The 23,819-nt window shown below is 45.2% G+C and overlaps 1 protein-coding gene across 3 annotated transcripts in view; it reads left to right on the plus strand.

Moving 5' to 3' along the window:
* ZNF687 (zinc finger protein 687) overlaps positions 1-23,819 on the plus strand; it is a 259,083-nt gene that overhangs the window by 60,417 nt on the left and 174,847 nt on the right. The window contains exon 1 of one of the 3 annotated variants that reach the window (XM_078670294.1): positions 12,530-12,597. The exons of 1 other annotated variant lie outside the window; for it this stretch is intronic. The gene's annotated coding sequence lies outside the window, so the exon portion shown is untranslated. Of the gene's footprint in view, positions 1-12,529; positions 12,598-19,668; positions 19,795-23,819 lie in introns of those variants that run through there. One more of the 3 variants, XM_078670296.1, reaches the window with a different exon arrangement.

Consider the following 23,819-nt stretch of genomic DNA (forward strand, 5'->3'; position numbering starts at 1 on the left):
CTCATAGATGGAGCTCACCTAAAAGTAATGGTTGTTTTTTTGGGAAGTATCGATCCTAAAGTTGGATCAGTTAGAACAATGGGCCACTGTTTATTGAGGGTGGACCTTAACTGTTGTACTTGTTTGCTGTATGTAACAATTAACCTTATATTAGTCTCATCACTTTTTAAATTGTATTTTTTGTTCTTATTTTTATTCTTGTCAATCGAGCCATCCCTAAATATAATAATGGTCTGCCTAGTTTCCTGATTAGCCCTTACAATGGCTCGGTTAAGGGTTCTCCCCAGTAGTCACAAGCCAAAAATCTTTGTTTGGCTTCCTCCTGACTTCTAATTAGATTGTTTTCCCGACTGCAGATTCTTCGCAGCCTTATCATTTCACCATATGGGATGCTACCTTTAAGGTGTCTGGGGTGAAAACTGCTGGAATGAAGTATAGAATTGCCAGCTGATGTTTTTCTGTGCAGTTGAGCTTCAATTCTATTGTTTTATATATATATATATATATATATATATATATATATATATATATATATATATATATATACACACCTGCACATCTAAAAAATCTTTTTTTTGTGTATTGATATGTGCTGGAAATTCTAAGTTCACTAAATTAACATTGATCCATTCTACAACTTTTTTAGCACTCCTCAGCGACCCCTTCCATTTGATGAACACGTCATCTATATAGCAAAGCCAACAAACATTGTGATTCTCCCAATCTTCACAATGATTTACCATTGGTACCTGCTCCTCCCATCAGCCCATGTGTAGACACGCATAGCTGGGGGAGAAGTAGGCACGCATGGCGACTCCCCTTTAGAAAAACTTTGCTATTAAAATGAGAAAAAAAATTCCAAGCACCATGTAATCATAAATAGTAACATTTTACTGTGATTGTATAGCTTCGGTGGCCTACCTTCAAGATAATATTCCACTGCTCTCAACCAATCATGGTGCCTCGTCATTACTCACAGTGGAGCTGTGCTCATGACGAGCTGGGCTCGTCACAACCCCGCCCACTGATTAATTCTCCCGCAAAGGCGAGGAATTAACCGGGCATGGGCGGGCCGCGGCCGAATGAGCACAGCTCCACTGTGACTCATGACGAGCTGAGCTCGTCATGAGCACGGAAGGGAGTGAACAGATATTCATTGGTCCAGGGTATGTCGTATAGTCTCCTAAGAAAATCATCTGAATCTTGAATCAAAGATGGTAAACTCAACACATATTTTTGTAGTAAAGCAACATATTGAGATGTCCTTTCAAAGATACTATTTCTAGAGAAAAGAATGGGTCTTCCTGGTATCAGAACAGTGTTTTTATGAATTTTGGGGATAAAATACAGGACCAGCATTATTGGATAGTTATTATGCAAAAACAGATATTCATCATTTAATAGTCCCTCATTTTTCTACTTCGTCAGTTCATCCTGAAACTTGCTGTTTATGTCTCTTATATGTTGTATATTGCTCCTCTTGTAGCATGCTTCATCATGTAAGCGTTTTTAGGCATACGTAAGGTATTCAGATCTTGGCCACAACACAATATTGCCTCCCTTGTCGGCGTTTCTGACTCTAACTTGATTATCGTTTTGCAATTTTTTAATTAGACTATAGCATTTTTTGTTATGATCATTGTATTTTCTACGTACTCTGTGTCTTATGGTTGAGTTTTTGATTTCCTCTGTTATTTTGTCATTGAATATATCAATAGTATCACATGGTATCATTGGCATAAACGTTGATTTAAGTCTAAAAGGGGTCTCAATAGAGCCAAATACATTGAGAGGTTGTTGTATCACTTGTTGGGTCGACAATTTAATATCAGAATGTGTCCCTTCTTTATGTAATTCATGTAAGTCACGCATATGTTGAATGTCCATTATTTGTGGATTAACCAAGCTGGCATTCCCCACTGGCACTTATTTCGTTGTTGTAGCGGATTATTGTCTTTGTCCATGACGTTTTGCAATTTTGAATTTACGAATTAATTTGAACATGTCAATTCGGGTTTGGCTATAATTGAAAGCAATTTCCAGACAATATGTAAATCCGAATGATAGCAATTGGATGTCCGCCTTGTTCAATTCAATGTTGGACAGGTTAATCACAGTATTGCTATTGTTCACTATTTGTGCCTCCATTTGACTCCTTGTTGCTTCTTTGATTTTATTTCTGTGGTGCTTTCTCCTCTCTCTTTGTCTCTGGTTCTGTCTCTGTTTGTTTTAAGTTTTGACCTTGCGGTTGTAGTGTTTGCCGACGAGCGCTTTGTAAAAAATCCAATTTCTCTGCTAGGGTCAGTTAGATAAATCTCCCGTATGACAATCACCCACGCTTGGAGTACCAGAGCTAATCACTAGAACCGTTTACTGGACTGGGGGTCACCAATGACAAATCGAGCAAGACCTAGGGACAACTAGAAAGAGCAACACAACCATCTGTCTTTGCTCATGGAATGTACCTGGTCTAAAAGGTAAAATAGCGGACCCAGACTTCAACCAATATCTCAGAACACATGATATAATTCTACTCCAAGAAAATTAAAAACTGAACCGCTTCAAGTGCAGGGACTCCTTGTTGCTTCTTTGATTTTATTTCTGTGGAGCTTTCTCCTCTCTCTTTGTCTCTGGTTCCGTCTCTGTTTGGTTTGGAGTTTTGACCTTGTGGTTGTGGTGTTTGCCGACGAGCGCGTTGTAAAAATTCCAATTCCTCTATTAGGGTCAGTTAGATAAATCCCCCGTATGACAATCACCCACATGTGGAGTACCAGAGCTAATCACTAGAACCGTTTACTGGACTGGGGGTCACCAATGACAAATCGAGCAAGACCTAGGGACAACTAGAAAGAGCAACGCAACCATCTGTCTTTGCTCATGGAATGCAAATGGTCTAAAAGGTAACATTGCGGACCCAGACTTCAAACAATACCTCAGAACACATGATATGATTCTACTCCAAGAAAATGAACAACTGAACCGCTTCAAGTGCAGGTCTATATCTGTTTTCTCACGCCAGCATTCAGGATCTCACAATATGGCCACCTATCGGGCTGGTTGGGAACTTACCTTCGGTAGCGGCTTATCTGGTAGAGACTATCTAGTTGCAGATTCCCCACCCCAGAATCCAAGTGCGAAATGTAAGAGGCCTAATTCTTCATCCCGTAGTGTAACAATCATATGCATTTATTTAACAACAATCCATCTTTTAAGGGTCAAATACAACAGCATCTCCCCGCTATCCCAAATGGTCACATAGTTTCCAGCAAGTACGAGTCACGACCATAAACAGCATGGGCGACCACTCAACATATTACCAAAGTTCCTGAAACCCACTTAGAGTCCTTCCATTATATATGGGTATAAAGCCCATTAACCAGCACTTTTAATGCTTAGTATGTTGACGTGTTGGTCTCCAGATGTCTAAAAAGTACTCAAGACCGTTCTCAGGAGAAAGTGTTGAAAATAACTTCTTTTAACTCCCCTTTAGAATTTTGGCGCGACAGCTGGCCAGGCATAGTGGGCTAATTTCATACGCTTTATTGCTTTTCACGAGGAAGTGGATGGACTATGTTATCTTGGATATTATATAGCAAAACATTCTAACACTTAAAAAATCGCACTCTCGAACACAAGTGCATGGTCTTGCGATGGCAGAATATCTTAGGGCTAGTTCTGCCCCACCTGGCCTTATTGTTACGAATGCCCCCTGACTCTTCTTAACGGACAAATCTTTTCTGAAAGATTGGTCGCTGATCACCTGGCGGTGTACCCGCGATTGGCTTATCTTGATCATCAGCACCGCCAAGCGGATCGCAGACACTATCTTGATTGAAATTCAAGTGTTGGAGGCACAAATTAGAACTACTGTGACCCCCGACGATTTTCAAGAAACAGAAAGAAGAGTCTGACAAGAATACAAAAGACTTTAATGACTTCATACTACAAACCAAAATTGAAAAATTTAAGAAGGACCTTGCGAAGTTCAAACTTGACCATGTCTACCCGTACACGAGTGACTCTTACAAAGCCCCAGAGTTTAGAAATAGTGGGAAAAGATATGGGTCCAATTATTCAGGGTCGAGTACTGATCCCGACAGCGACACAGATACTACAAATCCCCAATCACATTCCAACAGGGGTCGAGGCAGATCTCGTGGTTTTCAGAATTTTAGGGGACAACAACCAGGGCCTGGTGGCAACCTGCCCCTTGGGGTATGCCGGGTCCATTTCAATATCCGTTTCAACCTCCCATAGGACAATTTCCTGGTTATTAGGGTTATAACATCAGCCTTTTTTAGGCTTTGGCCCCCGTAGATGACGCGGCAAGAGAAGAGGCCCACCAGCCCAGGTCCATTGGGAAGACACATCGGGACCGCACACAGGGACTCGCAGCCATACTGCCAGGAATGCCCAACCACCCTAATTCAATCTGAACCCAGTCTGGTTGTCAATCTTAGCAAAAAGATACTATCACCCGTGGAGGAATTGGTGCTGAATAAAGGTTTAGGCTTCGTGCCTTCTGATAATGGGGATCCATTTCAGATGCAAATTGAACTTGCCCAGTTTTTCCGTGAGCTAAGACTGCATTACTTTTTCAAAGATAAAGAGTCCTCCAATGACGACTGATTGGAAAAGAACACAGGCCTTAGGATTAAATCTAATTTCTTACCCCCTATTCATACTGTACCATCCCAAGTAGCCACATTTGAAAGGGCAGTCAAGGATGAAATGGAGAAGGTTTGGGACACTAATAAGAAGGGCCATTGTAACCCGTCCAAACAAGAAAATCAGGCACCCCAGACTTTATCGCAGGACCCCTTAATTATGATCAAACCTGCGGACAAAGGGGGATCCATTGTGATACAGGACATGGACACTTATAGAAAAGAGTGTTTACGTCAACTTAGTGACAGATCTGCCTACTTACCCCACTAAGAGACTGATGAACGAAATTCAATCAGTAGTAGAGGAAGCTCGCCTGGAAGGTTGGATCACACCGTTAGAAGCACAGTTTTTACAAGCTCAACATCCTGTTATACCTTATTTCTAAACCTTACCAAAGGTACACAAAGAGCACAGACCACCGCCCGGTAGGCCGATAATATCAGGACAGGGCTCTGTCCTGGAACCACTCTCTGAGTTTGTTGACCACTTTCTAAAACCTATAGTGCAGACTATGCCAACTTACCTGAAGGACACTAAGGATGTCCTACGTGTAATTCCAGAGATTGAGTTCAACCAGGAAACAGACTATCTAGTGTCACTGGATGTTGAATCTTTGTATACCTCCATCCCCCAGGATGAGACTTTAGATACCATCTGTTCCATCCTGGGGGAGACTGACCTGGATACTATTACTCCTGTTCCTTTCATAATGTCGCTAGCCAAAATCGCTATGAAAGAGAATTATTTCAGGTTTGAGGACACGGTGTACCTCCAAATCTCAGGCACGAGCATGGGGAGCATTTTTGCGCCAAGCTTAGCAAACCTCTATGTCCATGTCTTTGAGCAGGAGCAATTACTGACGGCCAATAACCCCTTCTTTTCGTCAATAATTTGGTGGAAGCGCTATATTGACGACATCCTAGTGGTGTGGCGGGGTGAGGCAGATTCTATCACTAGCTTTCACCCATGGTTGAATAATCGAAATAGCTTTCTACGCTTCACCATAGAGATGAACAAAGAGAGAATTGCCTTCTTGGATCTCTCCATATACGCCACCCCGAGGGGACTTGAGAGCGAATTATTTCGAAAACCTATGGCAAGAAATTCCCTTCTGTTATATGACAGTCAACATCCTGAGTCGCTTCGCGACAATCTGCCATATGGACAGTTTCTTCGGGTCCGAAGGAACTGTTCTACCATCAAAACTTACGTGAAACATGCCAATAACCTTACAGGTCAACTCCAAGCCAGACATTACCCGAAGAAACTTTTAAAACGCTCCTTCAAACGAGCTAGCAATAACAATCGTGAGGCACTAATAGAGCCCCCTACTGAGAAGCCTCCTCTTACACGTTTGACTTTTGTTAGCACTTTCACGTCAAAATCGAACCAGATTCAGAAAATTGTGAGACGCCAATGGCGGATATTGAATTGTACCAACGAAAAGATAGAACAACCCCTTTTCGCGTTTAAACGCTCAAAGAACCTTCGGGATTGTTTGGTACATACCCGCCCTAAGGAAGGACTCACAGAGACCAGAAACACTCTCTTGGACCTTCCAGCAATACAAGGACACCATCCTTGTGGCGCATGCTCGGTCTGTGCCCAGACATGTAGAACAACTCAGATTGACATAGGGACTAATCGCCCTTGGACTCTGAAGCGCTTTTCAAACTGTAACAGCTCACATGTCATATACCTATTGGTCTGTCCCTGTAAAGAGAGATATATAGGGATGACGACACGCAAGGTTCGAACATGCATGCTAGAGCACAAAAGCGCGATTAGATGTAATAAGAATGTCTCCAAATTAACCAAACATTTTTTAGAACAGGGTCACAAAGAAACGGATTTCACCTGGACGGTCTTAGAAAAACCAGTGATTCCTACCCACATCTCGGATGTTTCCAAATTTCTTTTTAAGAAAGTACAGCGGTGGATATATAAGCTGTGCTCGGACCGTCAGGGACTGAACGATGAAATACCCTGGACCACCCTATAACAGCACAATAAGGCTGAGAAATTGTGCATTTTTCTACATGATCAAGATGACATCATTATCCAAGCATACACTTGATGATCTCACATATTTACCATCTTTGTTGTATTTGCCTCATATATAGGGCACTAGAGCTAATGCTTGGGTTTTGGGGTTCCTTACATATATACGATGTTCCCTTTGTGCAATACTGCTGCCTTCTATAACACCAGGCGCAGTTGCCTCAAGCGAACTACATTTATGAGGAGGATGATGTCACTCTGTAGTTTTTGCAGTCTCGCGGGATCACGCGCTGCATTCACTCTGTCGATCAGAATCATACACTGATCTGCGAGCCCAGGAGATAAGCTGACTCACTTGTGTTCACCTTATATTACATTCTGACTCCCTGGGGTATTAGCGTGTAGTTTTTACGGCTTTCACTAAAACCGGGCGCATTTACATCGGAACTACATTTCGAGGATGCATGACGTCATCCTGTAGTTCCAATTGTCTCGCGTGTTATCGGACCTGCCGGTTTAATACTAACGAAGAGCCGGGTTCCCTTGGGGTAAGCATTATGATTTCTTTGGCTCCTCTTGAGGTATCTATTACCCGCTTATGAGCACAGACAACTTTTAAACATTAAGATTATGATGCACACGATTGGCTCAAAATACAAATGGGTGAGCATGTCAATGATTGGACGCTCACCTAACACAGCCACCTTCTTATTTGCTGCGCCTGTTCCGTTCGTTGCCTCCCCCAAACTCGGGACCTGCCAGAGGCAACGACGGACAGGTAGGTGCAGGCACTAAGAGAGGGCGATGTTTTCATGGGCTGAAGAGATTTTTCAGTAAATTTTGAAATGATATATATACTGAACTTTTTAACGATCGACTGCAATGACAGGATCAGACCTACTAAGAGAACGGCATTTGGTTTTTGAGACCTCATTAGAGGTGTATGCCTGAGATATTCTGGGGTTGAACAGTACTAGAACATTACGTTGGGGATAATAACTGTAGTGCGGGCATGAATGCACTGGAGAGAGGAAAGATTTCTTTTAACCCAGATTGCATTATGCACGTGTTTCCTTACTTTTGTAGAGCGTGGCCTCAAATATTCCTGAGTATGTGTCCAGGTGAGGTGAGGCACATTCCCCGGTCGTGCTGGGTGAGTGTCACTAATTTACTTCTTTTTCAATCTCACTATGAAGAGATTAAGTGGGACAAGTTCTATATGGTTTTGAACACTGTTTGTATTATTATTGTTACAGATGAACTCAGTCATCTATTGACATGGAGGATATACAACCGCATTGACCGTATCCTTTTGGTCGTTTATTAATTTTTTCACTTTATATAATCACTTTGCAGTAGCAACAATTAGAACAGAGGCCCTGAAGAAAGCCTTGGGTCTTCCCCGTTTAGGCTGAAACATGTTGGCCCCTATGCAGTTTTATTTATTTATTTATTTATTATTTATTTCAAAGTTTTATATAGCGCGAACAAGATCTTCAACAGATATCAGAGCGCTTTACATAGAGGGGTACATGAGGGAACATAGTCAAACAATAAATCAATAGATCACACAGTACAAATAGGTGGCTGCAAAGCCCATCACGTGAGTAATAAGACAACTCATACAAATAAGTAAATGGGTCAAGCATGTAGTACAGATCGGTGCAGGGTGTTAACAGAGTTCGAGATAATAGATCAAGTGTATTTAGCCATGAGGATAGCTTTTACTTCTTTTTTAAAGAGTGTAGTGGAAGAGATAAGCCTGGTTTCGGGAGGGAGTGAGTTCCAAATCCTAGGCGCCAATCCTGAGAAGGAGCGCTTGTATGTTTTTTCCTTCCGGAATCTTCGAGGTTTCAGCAGAAGATTGTTTGTGCCTCTCGTGTTTCTAATTCCCCCAGAGATTGTCAGTTTCTGAGCGAGGTAGCCGGGTGAGTTTAGGTGTACCGCCTTGTGTGTCATGCAGGCGATTTTCAGATGTATTCTGGCTTCAAAAGGCAGCCAATTCAGGGATTTCAAGTCAGGGGTAATATGGGAGTGCTTTTTTGACCCAGTGATGAGTCTCGCTGCAGCATTCAGAGAAGCTCTTAGTGGTGCGGTAGTAGTTAGGGGGAGTCCGCAGAGGGCGGTGCTGCCGTATTCAATACGTGGGATGACTAGCGATTGTACTGCTGTTTGGAAGTCTTTGGCTGGGAGGTAGGGTTTAAGTTTCCTCAGAGTATTGATCTGGAAGTTCGCTCCCTTTGTTGCCTTGCTGATATGTTGCTGCATGTTGAGGTTGGTGTCAAGTGTTATGCCTAAAGATTTTGCTGAATCCACTATGGTCGGTTGGACATTGAGTGCTGTTAGGTGCTTAAGCCATGTTTGTGTGGTAGATATTTTCGTGGGAGGTGAGATCAGAAGGAACTCAGTCTTCATAGCGTTGAGTTTGAGGTGGTTATCAGCCAGCCAAGATTGGGTGCTTCTGATCGTTGAGTTCAGACGCAAGATGTCTTTGGGGGATTGTAGTTGAGATATAGCTGAGTGTCATCGGCATACATGTGAAAGTTTACGTTGGATGCTTGTAGCAAGGAGGTGAGAGGTTCCATGACTAGGTTGAACAAAGTTGGGGATAGAGAGGATCCTTGGGGGACGCCTAGCGTTACAGGTATTGGCGAGGACATCAGGTTGTTGCTCTTGAATTTCTGCGACCTGTTGTGAAGAAAGGAAGTGAACCACTTGAGAACAGTTCCAGATAAACCCATTCTTGTGTTTAGTAGTTCTAGTAGATTCTCATGTTTAACGGTGTCGAATGCTGAAGAGAGATCTAGAAGGATGAGGAGGCAGGTGTCGTTTTGGTCTAGCATTTGAAGTGCGTCGTCCATTATGTGAGTCATAGCAGTTTCTGTGCTGTGTCCTGCTCGGAAGCCTGACTGGTGGGTGTTGAGGAGATCAAATTGCTCAATGTGTTTAGTCAATTGTAGTTGTGCGCATTTTTCCAACAGTTTGGCGAGAGTAGGAATATTGGTGATGGGACGGTATTTGTTGAGATCAGAGGGGTCGGCTGTAGGTTTCTTTAGTAGAGGTGTGACCTGACCAACTTTGAGGGAGTCAGGTATGCTTCCTTGTTGGAGTGAGCTGTTGATAATTTTAGTCCAGAGAGGGAGAAGCAAAGGGGTAAAGTCTTTTACTGCGGAGGCAGGGAGGGGGTCCGTGAGGTGATTGGATGGTTTCAGGGTGCTGAGCAGTTTGCCAATTTCTTCTTCCGAGTATGTGCCGAAGGTTGACCATGTAGCATTGTTTTTTGGTTCAGTGGGTGCTAGGCATTGGGGTTTGGAGTAGAGGCTTGCGTCAATGAGGAGATCGCTTTTTATTTTGTCAGTTTTTTGGATGAAGAAAGCAGCGAAGTCTTCACAGGAGGGTGCCTCACGCCTAGTGTTGAGCGGTTGGGGTTGTTCCTTGGATTGTGTTCTGATTAGCTCAAACAGTTTTCTCGGGCGGTTTTTTGCTTGGTCGAGTTGGAGGCTGAAGAAGTCTGATTTTGAGCGTTTTATTTTCCTGAAGTAGGCGTTTCTCTTTTTCTTCAGCTCTTTTAGGTGCATTGCAGAGGGAGCTGATCTCCAGGTACGCTCTGCCATTCGCATGTCTCGTCTATCCTCATTGAGACTCCCGTCGTACCATGGTTTGGAGATTTTAGTAGAGACTCTTTTCAGCTCCATAGGTGCAGCCTCATTAATTATAGAGGTCATAGCGTTGAGATAGTGGTCAGTCAGAGTTTGGACGTCTGTAGCGCCTGTCGGTGGCAGTAGGAGGTTGCAACTGTTAGGGGGCAAAGAGCCTGGGTTGAGCTTTTTCGAGTCTCTTTTCCAGACTTTGGGCTTGGAGAGTTGAGCCGGGTTAACTTTGACTTTTTCATTGATAAAAAATGTGACAATATGATGATCTGACCAGTCACAGGGTTGGATGGACTCGAGTTGGATAGAGTCCTCTTTGGAGATGATCAGGTCGAGGGTAGAACCTTTCTCATGGGTCGGGCTGTTGCATATTTGGGTGAGGTTAAGGGCATCGAGGAAATTTTTAAGACTATTTACCACTGCGTCGTTGCGATCGTTCCAGTGGAGGTTGAAGTCACCAAGGTATATTTGTGTGAGTTGCCGTCCGGAATTGGTTGAGATCAACTCCATTATTTCTTGGGAAAAGGTGAGGTTGTCCCTGGGTGGGTGGTAAATGCTGTGAAGCGAGCATATCGGTTTGCCCTCACTAATAATGTCAAGGCAGATGTATTCCCAGGATGTTGGGGGTGGTAGGGAGGTGGATTTGAGTTATTTGTTTAACACTGCTCTCTTGCACTGTTCTTGGTTTTAACTAGGAAGAGGTTAGACCCCTACAAAAAATTACCTTCCTAATCCTCTATCCTTTTTAAACTCACCACCTTCACAATTTTTTTGCACTGCACTCTTACCCATCATCAGGTTATCACTTGGCCTAAGAAATATTTGTGGGCAGCGACCCTATTATGGTACAAGGCAAGATCATGGTCTCAATGATCAAGAGACTTAATTGCCTGTGTTGGATGACCAAATGATAACATTGATCATCGCAAGTTCTTTGATGGGAATCCGACGAATACCTCTTGGGTTCTACTCACAAATTACTGTAGACATAGTGTTTGATAGATATTGTCCTACAATTGTCACTACGGTTCAGTGTTGTCATCAATATATTTAATACTAATGGTGACGCCCTGAGATAATTTGATTATCTCCTTTCTTAGACCCCTAGGTTTCTTTGTTGTTTATATCTTGGATATTATGCCATTTTATTTTGAAGGTGGTTGGTTATGTTTGGCGCGTGGTTTGTCTATTTATTTGGATTGAGGCGGGCTTTTAGTCAAGGCCTGTTTGTTTTTTGTATACTGGAAAGTGGTTGGAGGTATGTTGGTGTTGTGGACTATTTAGAGTTGTTCAAATCAGGCCTAAATAACGCTACTGTAAAGGGATTCCACTCCAGAACACACTGTTTTCTCCAGCAGGGGTCCATTTATCCATGAGATCCGAAAAAGTTAACTTAAATACAAAAGACTTCCACCTAGGCACATCCGATTCCAATGATTGGGCTGTGTGGAGAGCCCTACTCTTCTAATAGGGAGGGTGGGTTATTTTATTTCAGTTTTTATTATGTCGTTCTGTTGTTTTTGTTCAGCGGTTAGGTTGGTAATTGGGCTGTATTTAATGTCATACCAGCTTTGTAATGGAGGATGGCGTGGTTAAATGCATTATCCAGTAAAACCTTTGGTTTTCATGCAATGAAAAATGGTGATTGGGTCATATTTTCTGACAAGGCCTTTAGCTATTTTATTTGTTAGCATCTGTATGCGGTAGTGGGACCTGCTGCATGTTTGCCGCTTTTAAAATGCCAGTCTTACCGCTCTGTTCCGTGGTGATTTTCTTTGTGGCTTAGAGGGTATTTTCTAAGCGATTTACCCACTATGGTGAAACCTCGCACTAATTGTGTCTTTTTCTATTTTCTGATAAGCCGGATTTCTGTTTGGTTTGTTGATTTGTATTGTGGCCTGTTCCTGTGCTTTGAGAATCGACAGGAAGTCGTTTAATTCTGTTAATATTTATCTTCGTGCACATTTGCTTAGTAGAATTACACGTTTCCCTCTCCCTTTCCCCGTGGATGGCGCCCACCTGCACTCCTACACCCTGGCACTCTCCTCCCCAGTGTGTGGAGGATCGAGGCCTTCACTGCACACCTCCTTCTTCCTCCTCCCCAAGCCAGCTTGACCTCATGACATCATCTTGCCGGGGAGGGTCACATGACGCTTGGCTGTTGTTTAACCAGAGGGATGGCTTTTTTTTTTTCTTGCACGCATGTGAAATCCGAGCAGCAGTTCCTGGAGTCAATGCGGCCTAGTAGCACACTTACATGCAAGACTCCCAGAAGCAGGTCAGTTGTGTTGCCAGCAGTGTGTCCGGGTTGCTGGGGGCCTGTGTGGGTGGTTCGGGGGCAGAGGGAAAGGGAGATTACACGCAGACAACCGTCGAGCCGGTTGGGTGGGGGCGAGCGAGGCAGAGAGAATCTCTGGGCCTTGAAAAGCAACAGCGAGGCCTTCCTGCTCGAGTGAGGAGTCACTGGTAGGAAGAGGCCTCGCTGCTCGAGGGAAGCCTTGCTCGGCGATTTCTTCCACGCTGGTGCCTCGCCGTGGGCAGGACGTTATATTATAGGGCACGGTGCGATTAAGAGCAGTTCACGTTATATTTGTCCATCCTTTTATTTAGCAAAACTAAGATTTAGAAAGTGTTGCCATCCACGAGAAAACGTAGATCCCCCGAGAGTGAGTGCTATCACAGGCGTATTCATATGATTTTTTAAACACCCACTGAGGTATATTTGTGTTTTTTCTCTCTCTCCCGATAACAAGGCCTAATACGTGGCATTAGCATAGGTTATTTTTGTTTGCATGTATCAATCCCGATAAAAAATATTATTTTGTAATACCTCTTCCAAAATTGAAAAGGCACGCACTTTCAAGTCTGTTTTTGTTGTGCATTGTTCACATAGCCAGGGTTGTCTGTTGGGCATTAGTAAACACCCCAAAACATACACCTCCCCGTTGTCACGAGTGCAATCGTGGGGTCTTGCTTTATTCGGTGTCGCGGTAAAGGTACTTCCATCCCCACAGCTGACAAATCTCCCCTGGAGGGATCTGTTGTCGGTTTCACTGCCGATGGCCTAGATGTGCCAGCCCTCTCGTGAGTCAGTTGACAAACGACAGCTGAGTTCTCTCATGCTGTGTTGGTACAGCGCCCAGAAGCAGACAAATACTAGCTAAATACACAAGTGCCTTGAGGTGTACCGTATTCACAGGCGGCGCTGTGGGTCATTTAAAAACCAATGTAGTTTACCGGGGCCAGCGCTGTGTGTGTTAAGAAATATATCGCTATAAATAGACAACTAAGTCGGGCGGTGGCTCTTCCTGCGTTGTGTTGGTTGAATCAGACTGCTTAGTTATCATTTGGCCTTTTTTTAAACTCGTTTCTTTAAGCATTTTTCCTCGGATTTATTGCAGAGGAAAAATCATGGACAATGCTGCAGTTAGTTATAAGGGCGTTTTAAGAAAGATATGTTATGTCTTGTGACGACTGGCGTGGGGCCCACATTTGAATGAGCGCTTTTGTGAAATATTTGCAGCTTGTTTTTGACGCCGTAATTAACGCTGGGGGGGGCGGCGCTCGGTGTCACCGGGGAGAAAGGCCTCGGTTCCCCAAGTCTCCTCCTTGTCTGCAAGGCCTCTAAGAAGGTGTGTGTGCAACTGGGGCCTAGCTGATGCAGTGCAGCAAGCCCAGTGAGTGGGGAGAGGCTAGGCCTGTGTTAGTCAGTGCTGGCTCCTGTCTGGTTTTCTTGTTGTTTTTCATCGGCCTCTGGGCATACGTACCGCTTAGGCACTGTGCGTGCGTACGTGCGTCACTGGCCCTGATTTGCACAGCAGTAGGAGCTCTTTGCGGCGCAGCCTAACTTGTTTTTCCTGTTCTCCGGAAACACGTAGAGTGAAACCGCACAAGAGGAACCATGGTCCCTGCTCTGTACTCACTGTACACGTCGCAGATGAGCTGTGCAGGGTTCAGCTGGCCCATGTTATTTGTTTGTCTGAATTTTGAGTAATCTTTACAGTGAGTCTGGGGGTGGAGGGGTGTTATTGGGCCTGAGCGCTTATGGTTTCCGGTGGGCTGCCGTGTGCAGCCTTCCATATGCCCAGACGCACAGAAACCCCTAAGAAACGAAGCAGCTCTTTATATCCCCGTCTAGAGTTCTTGACACTCGTGTAATTGTATCCCTATAGTAGAGGTTTGACTGTGACATTGTGGGAAGTGGGCGTAGACGGCCTTCCGAGACCCAGCCCCACTCTTTTGAATGCAGCTTTTATCATGGAAAACGGCACCATCACTTAAAACTCACTTCCCTTCTTCTCGCTGTCAGACCCCGCCCATTCGCTTTCAACTTCTACCCCCTCTTTCCTGAACTCTCCCCACGTCCCCTTTCCTGAACTCACCCTTCATACACCTAAGCTTTTTATGTCCGTCTGGTGGCATTTATCATTTTCTAAGCAAATTTACACATTTTAAAGATGCTGGCATGTTTATCATGTTACGTTAGACTTATTGCGAATTTTTTTAGGGTTATTTATATGTCCACAACCGAGGCCTTTTAGGTTAATGTATATGTCAACAACCGAGGCCTTTTAGAACGTTTTGCTTTTTGGATAAGTGTGCCGAGATGTGATTGTCAAATATATTTCGTGGATTCACTTTCTGATTTCTAAACAGGTTAATTTTACATTGCTGTCCACGAAGAAATAAAATAGGGAGAGTGCTGCAATACTTGACTCTCATATTCCAGTCAAAAAAACCGAATGATGTTTGGAAGCAATAATATGATAGGCAATGTCATGGGGTTTCTACATTCAGGATATTTCGGAAGGGCAGATATAAATAATAGTAATAGAGTTCGTCATAACTTGTAGTGGAACACATTAAACAGCACTGCACTCTTGCTACTCACTGCAGTGGCACTGTATACTTGAACCTCACCGAGCTCACGCGCCCTACTGTTCACAATCCATGTATCACTCCACATGAAATGGCAGAGAAAACACCCACCCAGCACGCCCAGTAAAAGGAACGCTGTGGGCCTTAACAGAGCATTACAATGGCAATTACCTTCTACAACAGCAGCCGTTAAAACGCAACTCTGAACATAAACCCCGGACAACATGAATGTGCAATTACCTGGCTATTAAGTCACTTGTAAGGAGTCAAACAGCAAAGGCCCAGAGTACACTGATAGTCACAAACTCACAGGACTCTGGAAACTCTCACGAAAGAGCTATACAGGTGCCCTTGATTTAACCAATAGGAGCCATCTTTAAACACTGTATTGATCAGATCCGTTGTTATACAGATGTGACCTAAGAGTCCCCCGCCACCAAGCCATTGTTCGTGGGTAGACCTTGGAACCGTGTGGCAGTTACTGCCTTCTACTGTTTGCTGCACTTTGACCATGTTGGTGGGCGGTACACTGTTGGTCTCATTACCAAGTGTGTCTGTGTTGTCGTTTGCCAATGCAGGGGTTATATGGTAAAGCTTGCAGAACTGTACCAAGCACTTAGCTGGTGCAGTAGCTCACATTTCTTGGGGACTAGAATTGGATGTGGGCCCTCTGGCTGTACCTAGGCCAAGCCGTCTTGGAGCACTGCATTGGACATACTATTTCAATTCCGGTGACTCAATGTATGGCCCTCTGGCTGAACTGTGGCTGACATTTGTTTTGTTGGGTTCCCTCAGTGATGTCTTCTAGCTGCAAAATACTGGACACATAACTATTTGTCCAGAGTCCCACGTTGATCTGCCGTACTCTCGCTGGGTGGTATAAAGCTGCTCACTGAGCTGCTTCGGCCAACTGGATCCTGCATGTATTTTTGCCCACATACAACCACCCACAGGTACATGGACTGAGCCGTCTTGTGGGTTGGTAACCAGCGATCCGGCGGAATCCTGGGCATCTCAGGAAAATATCACAATACACTTTCCATCTGCCTTGGTACCTGCTATGTGAGTTCTCAGTCTTTATGCCAACCGAGCTGTCTCAGATCCCTCCAGTAGATGTGCAGTTAGTCTTGTAGCCAGGTCTTCTGGCCAGAACCCGACCGTCCATTGTAAATGGTCTTGGGGGGGGGGGCTCTAAGGAAATTAGTGGTGAATCGTATTCCCCACTTTTCAGCTCTCCAATTATTGCTTATCTATCTCTTTCTGTCCTACAGCAAACATTAATTAGTCTCACGGCCTACACTTGCCCTACTACTTCAGGCACCTCAGACTGCCTGCCACCTAAATCATCCTCTTCTGTTCTCTATGTTGCTAATTAAATAGATGTGGGGACACTAGGGATAATAACTGTTAGACCCTTAAAAGACTACATTACATTTCCACTTTTCCTAGTGTTGGCATTCCTAAGAGATATTTGTAGATAATTTGTGATCGAAAGGTATTCTGGTTAGTTCTAGATGCAAAAGTACAGCTTCTCTAAATAATAGATTTTAAACCAATCCATGGTCCATAGGAGGCAGGGCGTGTCTTTTAAGGCCCTGTTGGAATGCCCAAGTGAAGAAGTTAAATAGGTGAATGCTAAAGTGCTTATTTTTTGTTGTACAAGGCCATCTATCCTGGGAAGAGGATGGATGTGAATAATTAGAAAAGGAATGCAGTTTTATGGTTTGGTCGCAGTGCATTTAATTTCTTCCCCAGTTATAATTTTAAACACTTCTTGCAGTGGTAGCGAGGATTGACCTTGATCTCAGGGTTAAACATTTATTTCTGGAATGAAAAAATCTGCAAGGTACAAAATGAGAGAAGGGTTGTGGCCTGTTAGATCGGTTTCTTGGATGTAACACAACTGTAGTTTGATGGCAGTCGGACACTTGAGCCATGTGTGGAGTCCTCCTTTAACAAACGCTCTTAATGTTTGAAAATCTCTCTTAATGTGTGAAAATCACGTTTCACCTACGTGGGGTGCCGATGCCCAAGTGTCAGATGAATAATAGCTTGAAGGAATCGTGTGTTTATAACCTTCTTTCCATTTGTGACTGGATCCTTAATGTGCTGCCAGGTGTTTTCTATTGTGAGTGTGTCATGAAACCAGTGCTCGTTTTATATCTGTGTATCCTATGTGTGCATATTTTGATATTTCTAAAGCACAGACTCCACTGGCTAGCAACGGAGCACTGTACAGGGGACAGTGGGGATACATGGGGCTTGTATATCTTTTGTGCTTGGACATAGTTGACTGCTGAGGGCATTCCATATTTATCCAAGTGTTAAGCCTTCCAGAGAAATGGTTCAGTGGGAAACCAAATGAGTCTTGGACCCTTGTTCCATGATGTTTCATTTGCTAGTAAACTCTTATTGGTGCTATGGCATGTGGTATATTCAGCAAGTCAATATTTTAAAATAACCCATTTGCGTTGTGGCATTTACAGACTTCTAGGTTGCATTGGGTTTGTATCTTTTTAGGTCGAACCTGGGCTGCGTATGCGCGGCATGCTGTATTCAGGTAGGGACTTGAAGCTCCGCCCACTCTCCGCCCATATTTTTCATTGGATTGTCATTTTTCATGGTAAACTGTGGCTGTTCATTAGTTAAAAGGCTTAGTAGTCGCTCCTCAGTACCACCTTGTCTCATTTTGTAACTCCCATGGAGACACCCCCTGTTACGTGTGTTATTTAGAAATTAAAAAGTAGACTTTAATTACAGCCTCTGAGCACTATTTTCTTAACTAGCTTTGTCCTGCCTGCTGTTGCAGGCAATACACACTCTCTCCTAACCCTCTGCAAAAATAATTATAGCACATGCCCTGGCATGTGCAATGCCATAGGTCTCGTATTTGCGAGAGTTTAAGCTATTGGCATTGTCAATGACGATGCCTTTTTATTTATCTTTTTTTAAAACCAACACATAAATAAAAAGCATCGTCATTTACAGTGCCAATAGCTCAAAAATGCCAGACCTATTGCATTGCAAATGCTTGTATGAGCCCTGCAGTGAGGGTTGCAGCAGTACAGGCAGGGCTGTGGGGTGGAAGACCGGATTGGTTTAAACCACCATGAAAGGAGCAGGCTGCAAGTTGTAAAACATTTTGACAGCTGGCACAAAGGGCGTTTGGCTGTGCGAGTGAAAACTGGAATGTTGCTTCTCTTGTGAACTGGCTTTAATTTCTACCATTGCTTTACGTGTTACAACTTGAGGCATATTTAAATCAGTTGTGCTAATAATGTCCGACCCCGGAAACTGACTGCATTGTGCACACTTCTAATGGCAGGGCCTCAAGTAGCAGTCACTGCGTTTTATTTGGGAACAACTCGTCTCTGGTGGTTGTGCTCTAGGAAGATAATGCAGAGGTGCGAATGAAGATGTCTGGAGTGAATGGGACGAAGGGCTGTTTTTTTTTTCTTCTTCCTTTTGCATCACGGGACCTGTGTATTAATGTCAACCTGTTTGTTGCCTCGCGAATGAGGATGAACACATCACATACATTCAATGAGGACTAAACCTTTTTAGGAAGGTGTTGCAGGTTGGCAAAAATGGTTATCTATATTGAAGTCTTTAGAAGCATGGTGCTTTGTAGGATGGCGAAAATCACTGAAAAGCGGACATCATCCAAATAAGGGTAAGTTAAGAAGTATGCGTCTGCATGTAAGGCAAAGTTAAGTTTAAGACAAACCTCACTGAATGAGAGACCAAATAGAGCATTGGCGTTGTTGCTCTGTATGGCAATTGTGCTCTGGAAGGGGCAGCCAAGGTTTTCGTGATCTACAAAACAAGAGTTAATTGATTTGGGTAATAACTGTCAATCGTTTAACAACCAAAGAGGCCTGATCTGGTATTTGCCTGGAGCCGTGCAAATGGTGGCCCATAGAGCACCACGGTTAGATTGATATATTTTTTTTATGGCGTTTCTTCGTGTCCATGGTTGCCTGTTGTTTGTAGGCCCAGGCTGCAGAGTCTAGAAGAGGCTGCATTGCTGCCTGTGTAAATCGACTCTCCCTGTTGCCGAGGGCCTCTGTTGCAAAGCTGTGCCAGGGGCTCGGCCTCGGCGCTGAGCGAGAGGGAGGGAGAGAGGAAGGAGGGGTAGATAGAAATGCAAGGCCGCAAATAAAAAAAAAAAGAAGAAAAAGGCCGCGGTGCCCGGCGTGCTCTTCTACTGGCACCACGTCACTGGGCTCTTGCTTGGGCCGCGGCGGCTGTCCCTGTAGCGCCTCTTCCTGCTCTGTCAGTCTGCTAGGCCCTGGATTCAACAAAATAAATTCAAACGCAGCCTGCTTGCTGCACACCGCCGCGCCCGCCTTGGCTCTCGCGACTAGGCCGCGCCTGGCACAGGTGGGCCCTGGCATGGAGGGTCGGCCGGGCGCAGGTGGGCCCGGTGCCACCCGCAGCCCGCGCGCAGCCTAGGCCCGGGGGAGCAGGTGGCGGGCTCGAGGAGGAGGAGGAGGAGGAGAGCTCCCGGGAGGAAGAGCCACCGTTCCCCGGAGGGCTTGTCAGCAGGCTCGAGCCGGAAGAGCCGACCCGCCGCCATTACCAGCAGGGGAAGAAGGTATCGGTCGCCGCGGCGCCACAGCGCACTCCAAGCGCTACTAGTTTAATTCATTTGAACTCTGTGTTATTTTCACCCCGATGCCGCTGACCTTGCATCCTTTGTAGGGGGAGGGGGGGCACCACTGATCAGGCAGACACGACTCGTTACTGTTTGATATGTATTTATTTGTATATCTCTCAATAAATCCTTTATTTCCCCCTAAAACCTGAAAAGGACAGGCTTTTGGTGAAGCGGCGGTGACTAAACATGTCACGTCTTCATAAGCAACTGAGATTCGAGGCGAGGCCTAGATTCTTCCGGGCCCAGTGTATTGGCGTTGTATTGCTCGCCTTATGCTGGGTTCTGAAGCGCTGTGGTCGCCTACACCCCCCCCCCCCCCCCCTTGACTCTGCCCCTATTTAGAACGTGCCCCGAGAATAGCTCAGTTTCGATGTGTTGCTTTTCCTGTCGTGGCTTTGCTTTGATTGCCCTTTATTTATTGCCTGTCATGCTTCTGGGTTTGATAGGACCGCCTCTTCTTTCTTACTTAGGGTCATTATAATGCCCCAAGTGCATAAGATATATTGGTAACGCATTGCATGCCGTGTACTCCTATTGACTGCATGGTTTTGACTTCCATGTATATCCAGTTCAGTATCGCGATACCTCTCGCAATGAGACCAGTTAAGTGTCCCTTTGGTATCCCCTGTCCTTGGCGCTTTGTTGTGCAGCGGTTCGTTGGTGCTGTGATGCCCCCCCCTCTTTCTCCGTGACATGCTTCAGTGTGCCTGTCACTCTCCGCTCTTCGGATTAAACGGTGCTGTGTGCCCGTTTATTGACACACTGATTAGTGTAGTGAAGTGCACCGTCCACTGTTGCATATAGAACAGAGACACATAGCCCACAGGTTAGTTTGTTGCCCTGTGTTGTTTATTCACTGTACTTTTGGGTTGGCAACTGATTTTTAACAGTTGTGTACTAATGTCAGTGCTCTGTGTGGCATCACTAGTGCCCCATGTTGGATGGTGCTTTCAGTATCTGTCGCCCGTTGTACACCTGCTTTCGTAGGAGTGAAAGTATCACCATTAGCCTCTTTTTTTTTTCCCCCTTCATTGACTGTCTTGTCCACAGTGCCCTCTAAACTGTTGCATTTTCAAACATGCTAGGCGCTAGTTTGGCTGTGTATCGACAGCCACGTTCTTATTCCACTGGCCCTCTCTTGCCCACTGTGCTAATTTTCAATGTCACTGTGAGAATTTCTTGCCAAACCTCCAGCTTGCTGGCACAGTGTGCATGCTGTGTATCTGGTTCGGTGGCACTGAGCGCCAGCCGTACTACAGATGTGAATGAGTTCTAGGCTTCTCAATACACTCCCGGTCCATGATGCCTTGTATCCTCCAGTATACCTGGCTCAACGGCATGAATACTGCACATAGGGTGCCACAGTAAGTGGCTTTTTTTACCTCACATTCCATTTATTATTGAGCATGCAAGAAGTTAGAGGTAAATAGTTTAAACCACTTGCTGTTGCTCTGGGTAGCATCCCAAAACATCGTCCCGCCCCCCGTCACTCTTGACATACCCCCACCTTATGCAAATGAGGACACAACCTGCTCTATATGACAATCCTTGCAGCGAGGCCACTTCAGAAGGCAATGGAAGCAACCCTAAACCAGTTTAGCCTTGGATTGCCTCATCAATGAGGTATACCTTGTATCCTATTGGCTAAGTGACTGTGGGACCCACAGCTGGGTATACCCTTGTCCACCTGAGGCTTAGATCAGACACGCAAACGGTGATTGTAGAAATGCTTGCCAATAGTGTAAAACACCAACAGTTGCTTGAGTAGCATTCTGACCCATTATTTTTTCACACACACTCTCCTCACTGTAGACCAGAGCTCTTCAAACTTTTTTGCTTTGAGCCCCCCTAAGCAAAATATTTTGCCAAGACAGTGCTACCATGTGTGACACGCATTGGCCAAGCCAATAGGTCTCGCCTATGCAAGAGCTATTGGCTTTGGCAAAGTGTTTTTTTGCCATGTTGTACACCAGTGTGGCTGCTGTTCTGCATGGCTAAAAGTAAGTGACATGGATTGTCGTGGAGTTGGGGGGGGGGTAGTGTGTCGCAGACTGGATTTGTTGGAGTAAAGTGTTGTACAGCGGAGTAGGGGGAGTAGAGTGTCATAGAGTTGAGGGGAGTAGAGGTCAGTGATTCAGTGGCAGAGCTTGTCGTATAGTGCAGTGTTGTGGAATAGGGTGGAGTGGGTTGGAACGGATTTAGGGTGGATTGGATCGGGGTAAAGTGGGTTGGATTGAGTGGGGTAGATTGGAGTGGATGGGGTGGATTGGACTGGAGTGTGGCAGATTGAAATTGGGTGGATTGGATTGGATTGGATTAGGTTAGAGTAGGGTGGTTTGGAGTGGGGTGATTTAGAGTGCGGTGGACTGGACTGGAGTAGGGTGGGTTGGAATGTGGTGGGCTGGATGGATTAGATTGAGTGGGGTGGACTGAACTGGGGTGGGGTCTATTGGAGGAGGGGTGGATTGAAATTGATTAGGGTGGGGTGGACTGTAGAGGGGTGGACTGGGTTGGGGTGGATTAGAGTTTAGTTAATTGGATTGCAGTTGGGGGGGTGGATTGGGGTTGATTCGATTGTGGTGATTTGGATTGTGATGGGGTGTATTGTTGTGGGTTAGATTGGATTAATGTGGAGTGGATTGGATTGGTGTGGGGGAAGTGGATTAGATTGGGGTTAGGTGGATTGGAATGGGTTTGGATTGGAGTGTGGCGCCGCGGCTAGGGCGACTGACTCCGGAATCTGGGGATCACGGTTCGATCCCTGACACCGGCGGCAGGTTAGCCCAGCACCATGTGACTCTGGGCAATAGCTTGCTTAATCTTCCCGACGGCGCCTAGAGACCCTTCCTTACGGGTGATTGTGCGCTTTACAAAATGTGGATTATTATTATTATTATGTGGCTGATTGGAGCGGGCAGACTGTTTTGGACTTGAGCTGGGCCGACTGTTTTGGACTTGAGCTGGGCCGACTGTTTTGGACTTGAGCTGGGCCGATTGTTTTGAATCGGGGTGGGGCCGATTGTTTTGGATCGGAGCGTGGCCGATTGTTTTCGATCGGAGCTGGGCCGATTGGAGCGGGGCCAATTGTTTTGGATTGGAGCGGGGCCGATTGTTTTGGATTGGAGCGGGGCCGATTGTTTTGGATTGGAGCGGGGCCGATTGTTTTGGATTGGAGCGGGGCCGATTGTTTTGGATTGGAGCGGGGCCGATTGTTTTGGATTGGAGCGGGGCCGATTGTTTTGGATCGGAGCGGGGCCGATTGTTTTGGATCGGAGCGGGGCCGATTGTTTTGGATCGGAGCGGGGCCGATTGTTTTGGATCGGAGCGGGGCCGATTGTTTTGGATCGGAGCGGGGCCGATTGTTTTGGATCGGAGCGTGGCCGATTGTTTTGGATCGGAGCGTGGCCGATTGTTTTGGATCGGAGCGTGGCCGATTGTTTTGGATCGGAGCGGGGCTGATTGTTTTGGATCGCAGCGGGCCACTTGTTTTGGATCGGAGCAGGGCCGATTGTTTTGGATCGGAGCAGGGCCGATTGTTTTGGATCGGAGCAGTGCCGATTGGAGTGGGCCGATTGTTTTGGATCGGAGCGGGGCCGATTGGAGTGGGGCAGATTGGGGTGTACTGTACGGTTATGTGTTAACGCATCATTTCAGAAATTACACATAAGAAAGAAACGATGCTGTATCTACAATGTGGGCTTCGAGCAACTGTCATCTTTATCATTGATTCCTGTTGCTGCCCTTTGTAAATGTCTGCTTCTGCATGTTGAATAATAGTCCCTCCATTTAGACTTTTGTAACCTCCCAAGAGGACTGCTCAGGTTACATGTGCTCATACTCTTTCTGTTATTTATGATACTCAGTGAGCACTTTTTTTTTGTGTGCCTCTGCTCGTGTTTTTGGATTGCAGTGATAACTGTTTTTGTTTTGTGCACCGTCTTTATTTGCCACGCTTGATTTTT

The sequence above is a fragment of the Lissotriton helveticus genome, chromosome 12, assembly GCF_964261635.1.
Source record: "Lissotriton helveticus chromosome 12, aLisHel1.1, whole genome shotgun sequence".
NCBI lineage: Eukaryota > Metazoa > Chordata > Amphibia > Caudata > Salamandridae > Lissotriton > Lissotriton helveticus.